The following is an 8,757-nucleotide window of genomic DNA, read 5'->3' as shown; positions in this document are numbered from 1 at the left end:
GGAATATGAGGTTGGCAAAACTAGAGCAGGTGCTTACAAGGAGAGAGCTAATACTGTCTGGACAAGACCCCTGGGAAGTATCAGGTCTTGTTGCTTGAGGAGCAAGCAGGGCTGCATGCATAAGCTCGCAACAGCTGGCTCTCCTGGTCCCTACCTCCTGGCCCCTACCAATGGTGCAGAGCGAGACAGGCCAACCATCTCACATGTCTGATACTAATGGAAACATTTGGATTTTATGCACATTTTTACTCATCCTCTTGTATTACTGTTAAATACATTCACTGTGACCAGTCTAAAAACATGAGTGAATTACTCACTGCCAAATTAAGGGTCTCTGCCAGCATAGCTTCTAGCTTTGCAGCCTTAATGAGTTTTGTACTTTATGACTTAGTGCAACTGGACTTTTCTAGATAGTCCAAGTCAAACATTTTGGTTACTGAGATGTTGTGCAGCACTCCAAAACACTGGAGACAGCAGATGAGTATTTCTGAACAAACATACAGAAACAAATATACAAAAAGTTTGAAGTCAGTCAGTAAGCAGGCCTGCACTTCTTGTATCATCAGTTACCGCCTCCTAAAGATCGGTCTGAAGTGCCCAAAGGGCACTTGAGAAAGGCATTTTATAGGCCTTGGGGTATTGTTCATCTCAATGAAGCATCATGAAGTGAAGATTTACTCCAGATTAATTGACAAAAACGTTATGATGGATTTATTTTTCTGATCTCCTTGACATACTTCAGACAGTTTGATCATTGCTTGCTTTTCACACTAGGTGCCTAGGCAAATACAAAGCAAATTGCAGAAAGCAGCCCTTTCTTCTATCTTAGGACTCAAAAGAGGAAGAGATACAAAAATCAGAGCCTCAACTCAAGCCTTCAGTAGTATACTGTGTTTTTTAGGAGAACAGCTTAAATCTTCATAAGAAGATCTTTCCTCCATGAATTGCCTCAACACATGTAGCATATATGATACAGAATTAAGCCCCTTGACTGAGAAAGGAATATCTTTATTGTATTTAGAAGGATATATGCTGCAAAGATTTCTCAGCCTTGCCGTCCTGCCTTCCAGTTAAGGAAAACATATTTAAGTTTTTAAAATGTATGTAAACATAAACTATACCCCATAAGATCCAGTGTAGAGATTCCCATTAACTTGCACAAATATTTGATCATTTTTCTTACAAAGAAGGATTCAAGAGTCGCCACTATCTATTGTACGTTTCTACATACATTGCTACATACTTTAAGAACCACCATATCAACCCCTTTTTTCCTTTAGATCTTACTATTGTAAAAATTATTTCCTTGCATAATGGTTAGAATGTTTATGCCAAACCCCAAGTTTATAACTCAGAATTTGTGCCAAGGACCTGAAACTACTTATGATTATTATTTTTTTTTAATATAATGAGTATTTTACTCTACTTGAAGAAGACAGAAGCAATTTGCAATAAAGCTACTTGCCAAGTTAGCATATGATTAATCTATGCTTGCATCAATTAAAAAAGCATTAGAGTACCTCTGAGGAGCTCAGTGGTTACAAAGCAATGCCTTCAGAAGAAAAATTGTGGTATTACATGCATAGCCTTCTCTCAGAATCAGAAGATTTCCCTTAAAAACAAACCTCTGGTGAATCTAAACAGACGAGTGAGCGCTGGGCATCCTCTGCTGTGCTGACATGCAAGAGAAGCAATGAGAAAATGAAGAGCTTCTTCTCCTCCCAGTCAGCAGACAGGATACAAACAGTATTAGGAAAGACATAGGGGTTGGCTGTTTGCAAGTCGGATTTCAAACACTGCATTGCTGACGGAGGTGGAGGAGGCATGCCTGCCATCTCCACTCTCTAGAAGTTGCTAAGGCCTTACAAATACAGCAGCCAAATACATACATCACACCTTTCAGTTCACCAAGTCTTCTTGTGGCCAACACATTCACTCCCCCATGGGGATGGTAAGTACATAGCTATAAGTTTCTGAAAAGGAGGTAGGAGCTGAATGGTAACTGAGAAATAAAGTTAGCCAGCAGATAAAGAGAAACTTACAGCATCTAAGTTGGTCTGTTGGCTTAATATTAAGCAATTAAGTGTACTAGAACAAATATGAGAGAACAAAGATCAGTGTAGTAAGACCTTAAAGAAAGCATGCTTTTTTTGTTATTGTTTCATTAGTTTTCCTGTCAATAGGTCAGTTTTACTGCAATGAAAGCCTTGTAAAGACAAGAGCATTCTGAAGATCTTAGGGCTAATAAAAAGAGAACGGTTTCCTATATTAGACATTAAAACTTTAATACAGAATTGGTATTCATTGAAACATCCAGTTCTGTACTTGCTATTTTTTTTTTTTAATTTGGTCTTACCTTACAGAGAGTTCTGAGGCAGAAACAAGCTGAGTACCTAAAAAATAAACACACCTAAGAAATCCTGCATTTTATACCTTCAGTCACATGTATGCTAATAAGTTAATTACAATTGGAATGTACTTCAGAATCCAGTTGTTTCTTTCAGAGTTCTTTTCAAATCACTTCGTCATTCCCTGCTTGAACTTTACTGGAACTCAGGCTTGGACTCACAACTGTCAGAGATTAACAATTTCCACCAACTCAGTGATATCCAGCCAAAATGACCACACACTGCTTGAAGAGGCGCTGATAGAGAACACTGTTGTATTTACATTAGTGCCTCACTTAAGGGTTTAAGTGTGCTTCCTCTAACATCTGCCAGACCTTCTGGCTTGAGTCCAGGGAACAGTAATAGCAGTGCCAGTAACACTTATGGGCAATACAACCTTTTTCCCAAAGAGCCATTATCACTGATATTAAATATTTACATAGTAGTGACTACAAGCCCCAGGATTAGCATTCCACTTCACTATCCAGGAGGTAAATAGTTCCTTAGCAGGGAGTTTAAGGCACTTTGAGTGAAGAACATAAGGTGAGAACAACAAACAAGAGAAAGGACAAGTCACAGATAGTCATGAAATACATTTAGATCTCATCCTGCTGGAAGCTCCTGATGGGCATGCTGAAGAATTATTCTAAAACATAGACAATTTTTTCAGTAAGCACTGAACTACTGTGCTAAGTTTTCAGGACTGTGGCTGAGCCATGAAGAGTTTGCCAGAGATTTTGTCTCAGGTCACTGCAGATTTTTAAGAGAAGAGTGTATGCCATGGACAGCAAGTCACAGAGCACGGCACTGAGTTTGCCTCTTGTAATCAAGTAATTCGTTTGGTTTTGGATTTACAGCTCAGAAACCTTCTGTGAGTACAGTGACAGCAGACATTCTTTGTGGGAACAGTCTAGCACTACTGGAAAATCATTCCCTTTCCTCTAGTTCTTGCATAGATCAGGTTCAAACTAGGGGAGATAGGAGGCCAGAAAAGGTACTGCTCCATCCTGTCCTGATGATGCTACCCAGCATGCAGCAAGGAAAAGGAGGTTCACTAGGGAAAAAAAAAAAATCATAGCTAAGAGAAAGTTTAGGTCCTGTGGCACAAGTAGTTATGGCACTCCAGCGCAGAGCCTAGAATACTCCCTTGCCAAATGGTCACGAGAAATGCTGTTGTTGATGTAATCTTTTGCAGAGCAACACACTCTTACTCCCTTCAGCCCTCCAAGAGATACCTGTAGCCTGTGACTTGCAATGAGAGGTAGTTGGGGTGAGCAAACCTTTGAAAATCGCTGGAGTAAGGAGGGCATTGAAGCTGCTCCTCCACTTTCAGTCCTCTTTGGCCTATTTACATGGTATGGACAGTTGTTCCTCCAGTTACATGTCTATGGCTGCCTCTTTTTGTCACTTCAGGACTTATCTGCTGTATTAAGGCATATGATAAGTATATCTGCTTGGAGAGCCTCCCAGCGTGCTCAGAGGTGATTGCTGGTTGAGACCATTTCTCTCACCTTAGCCCAGACTGAGAGCACTGTGGCTATTGCAGAAGCAGCAGCCACCTAGAGAAAGTTAACTATTGTGCTTAGGGCTATCAGGTTCACACAAGAGAGTTTAAAAATCAAAATTGGCTAAGCTTTCATAAGATCAATTTTGAATGTTCAAATTCCATCTAAATCCTGCAGTGAATTAAACCTAATATGCCAATTAAAACCCCATATAATCCTGTTAATTCACAGTCACCAACCGACTATTTTGCCAGCCTGGAGCCAGATTTACAGGAGATCAGGACAGAGAGCTCTCCAAACTGGCTCGGAGACGAGAGGCAGTGTTAGGCACACCAGTCCACATCGGTCCAGTGGCCACAGAGCTACAGGTGGGGAAGGGCACAGCACAGAGCCAGAACCTTACCTTCCACTGGGCTGGGGGTTGCACCAACTCACAGCACTGGTGTGGGAGTCTCAGCACTGTGCTCCTATAGACCCTGTAGAGGAAGCTGCAGATAGGAAAATATAGGCCATGCATAGACTGCACAACAATAAGACTTAGGGAGAGTTTTCCTATGAACATTACCAAGACAACACGCTGAAAATGTTGAGATAGCAGGGTAAGAATAACGGGCTGTAAAACCCACTTTGAACAGATCAAACTGAGCTGAAATAAAGACTGGCAGGACACAGCTGAAGACAATATACAAGTATTTGGCCCAGTGATTGACCTCTGACCACAAGAGGCAGCATGCTGGTGTTCACTCATGTCTCCTGTATCAGATTGCCTTCTCTGTGGAATTGCTGGAGAGCTAACAAGGCTTTATAAAAAGCACAGTACCAACTCTACCCCATATCCCCTTGCCCAGAACAACAGCAGCCTTGTACATATGTATAAAGCCACTCTACATTCAGAGAGGTGAAACCCTAGAAGAGAAGTAAAAACCCAAACCTAGCTCTAGTATGTAACATTTACATGTTGAACAGTTAAAAACCTGTCCATTAAAATCAGCTCAGTTTCTTTCTGAAGAACTATGTGAACTATGCACAAACACTTACTTGAAATTGTAAAAAGCACGAGCCATATTTAGTATTTCATAACGTGACATATGTAACAGATAGTTCTGCTCCTTTCTATTACTATTTGCATTGTTTGTTTCTTTATTCTACATCTTAAGAAGATTATCTGCATGTAAAACAGAGTTTAGGCTTCCATAAGAATTTCTTGCTCTAACACCCCTTTCTGACCCTGGTAAATACATGCTAATGTGAGAAGTCACATTACTAGACTAGATTATGCTAATAAGTGTGCTCCATTATGCATCATGTGATGAATTAAGATTTTGTTGAATAAAAATACACCTTTGGGATTTTATGGTAAATGTTAAGTTTTATTGAAGAATAAATTGTGGTTAATTATCTGTCTCAAAGGATGGGGCTTCTGGGGTTCTTATTGCTAATGCAGACAACCACAATATCAGCTATTCAGCAAGTGTAGCAATGAGAATATTATCCAAAAGAAGAGACACATCCTGGAAGATATGCAAGTACTGTTGGCAGGTCAGGGAACATATATATTTTAGAGTTTCAAGGTATGTTATATATATTTTTAAAAACATTTATCATTTCTTAGCTATATTTCTTTTTCAGTCTAGAAAATATATTCTGAGTAATTTGAACAGAATAAAGGATGATAAGATGTGCGCAGATGAACATATAAGCAGAAGAACAACCTGGAATCTGATGTGAACCAAGACAAATGTACTAGCTATGTTAAAAAAATTCCTGTAAGTTAAACCCTTATCTAAAATAAGAGAAATGTTTTGATAGTATCAGTCAGCACATAAGGAGCATGGTCATGACTTTTACATAGATCGCAGCCTATGCCACCATGCTAAATATGCATAAAGTTAAAAAGAGTACAAAATAACCACCCATCTCCCCTGCCCATACGTACATGCTTAACATACTAGCTGAGTATGCCCCAATTCAATATCTCAGCTTATAAGTAAATATATAAATAAGGCGGGAGAGAACCATCAACTATATTAGATACAGTCTTCTACTTACTATAGTTTTAATTCAGGCTGCCATCCTTTCTCTTACACACTCTTCCACTAAATCATCAGCCTTTCCTCTTAAGCAATGCTAACTCTCTTTTATAGTACTACTCCATCCTAAATTCAGATAAACTGACTAATTAAGCAAAGCAGTTTAACTGCATTCCCTCAGCTGAAGTGTTCCTGGAGGGGGAGGGACTTGACCTCAGTCTGAGAGGAAGTTTCACACTTGGTGGCTCTTGGAGCAAATGGACCCATTTCCTTAAGCATCTTTCTGTTGATGTAGCTGTTGAAAATAATTTAAAATAGAACACAAAATGCATTCAATTTATATCAAAGCTAACCAAAGAAAATAATTGTGGTTTATTTAGTATTTTCAAAATTTCTTGATTTCAAACACAGTAAAATTAGGCCAAAATAAACATTAAAAAATAAAAAAACAGTCAGTGATTTCAGTAGAAGCATGATGAGCTAACCCTAAATTCTTTCACAAGTACCTATCTTTTACATTTAAGCTCTAGTCTATGGTAGGGATTTAGCTACTCTGAGGTAAGAATACAGATCTGTAAACTCACACAATTTACAGAAATTTCCAAAATAGATTCAAAAAGAAAAATTATAACTTGAATATCTTTTCATTAATTGGTTATTTAATTCTTTAGTATTCTAAGTGATCTCCACATGTCTTAAAATGTGATTACAGGAGAAAGACTAGTGGTACACTGGGCTGTAAGTCAAGAGAAGTGATAATGGATGATGACTTGTTTTTTTGTGATGATGCCTCTGCAGTACCACGTTAAGCTCTGGGTCCCCTGGGACATCAGAGTGATGTGCAAATGGATGCGAGCTCATCTGAGGATTGCAAAGCTGCTCCAAGGGTTGGAGCATCTGATGTAAAAGCAGAAGCTGAGGGAGTTCCAGGCTTGCTCAGTCTGGAAAAGAGGACGCTTAGGGGTGAATTTAATTTCTGTCTTCCACTTCCTAGCAGGGGGCAGACCTAGACGTGACATAGCTAAATTCTTCTCAGAGGCAATGATCAATGACCAAGTGCAGAAGGGAAAGTCCTGGCTGTATATGCATTAAAAAAAAAAAAAAAAAAAAGTTTACAATGATTGGTGAAGCTTTAGAAGAGGTATCTGGAGAAGTGCTGGCCTCTGAACAACCTAATTTAAGCATGATGTTAGCTTCACATTGCTAGTCCAGGAGTCTGGCCTATGTGGGCTCCAGAGGTCCTTTCCAACCAAAATTATTTTGTGATTGTATGGTAAGCATGTTTTAATAGGCATAATTTTGGCATTGTAAATTATACAAATTCCCTTAGAGAAATAAATTATGCTACCAAAAGAACTTTCCAGTTGGCATACTTCAATTTATTTTAGAGCTTTTCCTGTATAGAAGGATGGCAAAAGCAGTTAAACCAATAAAGCTGCTGAAGACATTGTAATACTGACAACTTTCTACTTCAGCTCCAGTCTAAATATCTAGGCAGGAGTTGGCAGGGGTAACACACATATACAAAGCCTAAATCTTTCTGATTAATTCTAGGAATGAAATCAAGTCTTGAGAAAAACACATTAACAGCCACAAAATATGTCAGGCTGTTCATAATTTTCCACTGGAATTTGAACTGTTGGGCTTTTAACTAATCCAAAGGAAACCCTCATTGTAATAGACCCTTCCCACATTTACAAGGAACAGCTAATTTGTTGTCTCTCCCTCCCTGGATTTCATTCTTCCCCAGAATATTTCCCCATCACATTTTATTAGTAGTATTTTTTTTTCTGTCATTTGTGATATGCCTACAAGTGATCTGGAAGTCGTATCATTTTTTAATTTAATTTAATTTTTTTTTTTTAGCAATTCCACAGCTATGGAAAAGATAGTAGTTTGAGAAGTTAATTCCAGGCAACTAACAAAATCATTCTGTAATTGATTTATTGATAGATCTAAACTAGCAAGCCCATTAAAGTGTAGGGAGCTGAAAGATCAGGACATATTTGAGAACTCTGTGTGAAATTATAAATGTAACGTGGACTCCATGACCTTAAGCAGTATTTTATTTCTGTTTCATTTTGTACCCTGGCTGCACTGCAGATAAAGCCAGTTATTGCTACAGTCTAAACACAGCTTGTGATAAATGTTTAGATGATGGCCTGAAATTTAGAGTTTAATAATTAAGAATTGTTTTCCTATTAGAGATTATTTTGACTATGCAGCTGATAAACTGGAGTAGTTCACAGAAAGAAAGTCAAGATCTGTTCCCACCCTAGAATTAACCTAATTCTAATTTACTCCATTGCAATTATATAGCTTAATCAATTAGATTGTTATTTATCTTTATCTCTTTTTTTTTTTTTCCTGCTATTTGTGTTTTTAGTTTTCTCTCTTTCTAGTCCAACTACATTCAGCATTGGTGTCATATCCTCTTCTTCATTCCCTGTAGTTGAGCACCCACATACCACACGTACTCAGGAAGAGCCCTAGTCCACTGAATTCCTCGCCTTTCTTACACAGTGTCACCCAGCTGTCCCTTATCCTGGCATGACAGGCAAGAAACTGGGGTGACAGCCCTCCTGGCCACCCAATGCCCTCTGTTCATGACAAGAGTCCTGGCTTTCTAATCATTCTTTCTTGGTTCTTAATTACCTGCCTCCCCTTTACTTCTGCCTTTGGCCCCCTGGTAGTTGTTCTACCCCCAGCCAGCTTGCTGTCCTTCAGCTGTTCATCCCAGTCACAGAATGGCTGAGGCTGGCAGGGACCTCTGGAGGTCACCTGGTCCAACCCATGCTCAGGCAGGGCCACCCACAGCAGCTTGACCAGGACCAT

Source organism: Cygnus atratus, chromosome 4 (assembly GCF_013377495.2).
Source record: "Cygnus atratus isolate AKBS03 ecotype Queensland, Australia chromosome 4, CAtr_DNAZoo_HiC_assembly, whole genome shotgun sequence".
Classification (NCBI taxonomy): Eukaryota; Metazoa; Chordata; class Aves; order Anseriformes; family Anatidae; genus Cygnus; species Cygnus atratus.
The sequence above is the reverse complement of the archived record's forward strand: the minus strand, read 5'-3'. Positions refer to the sequence as shown.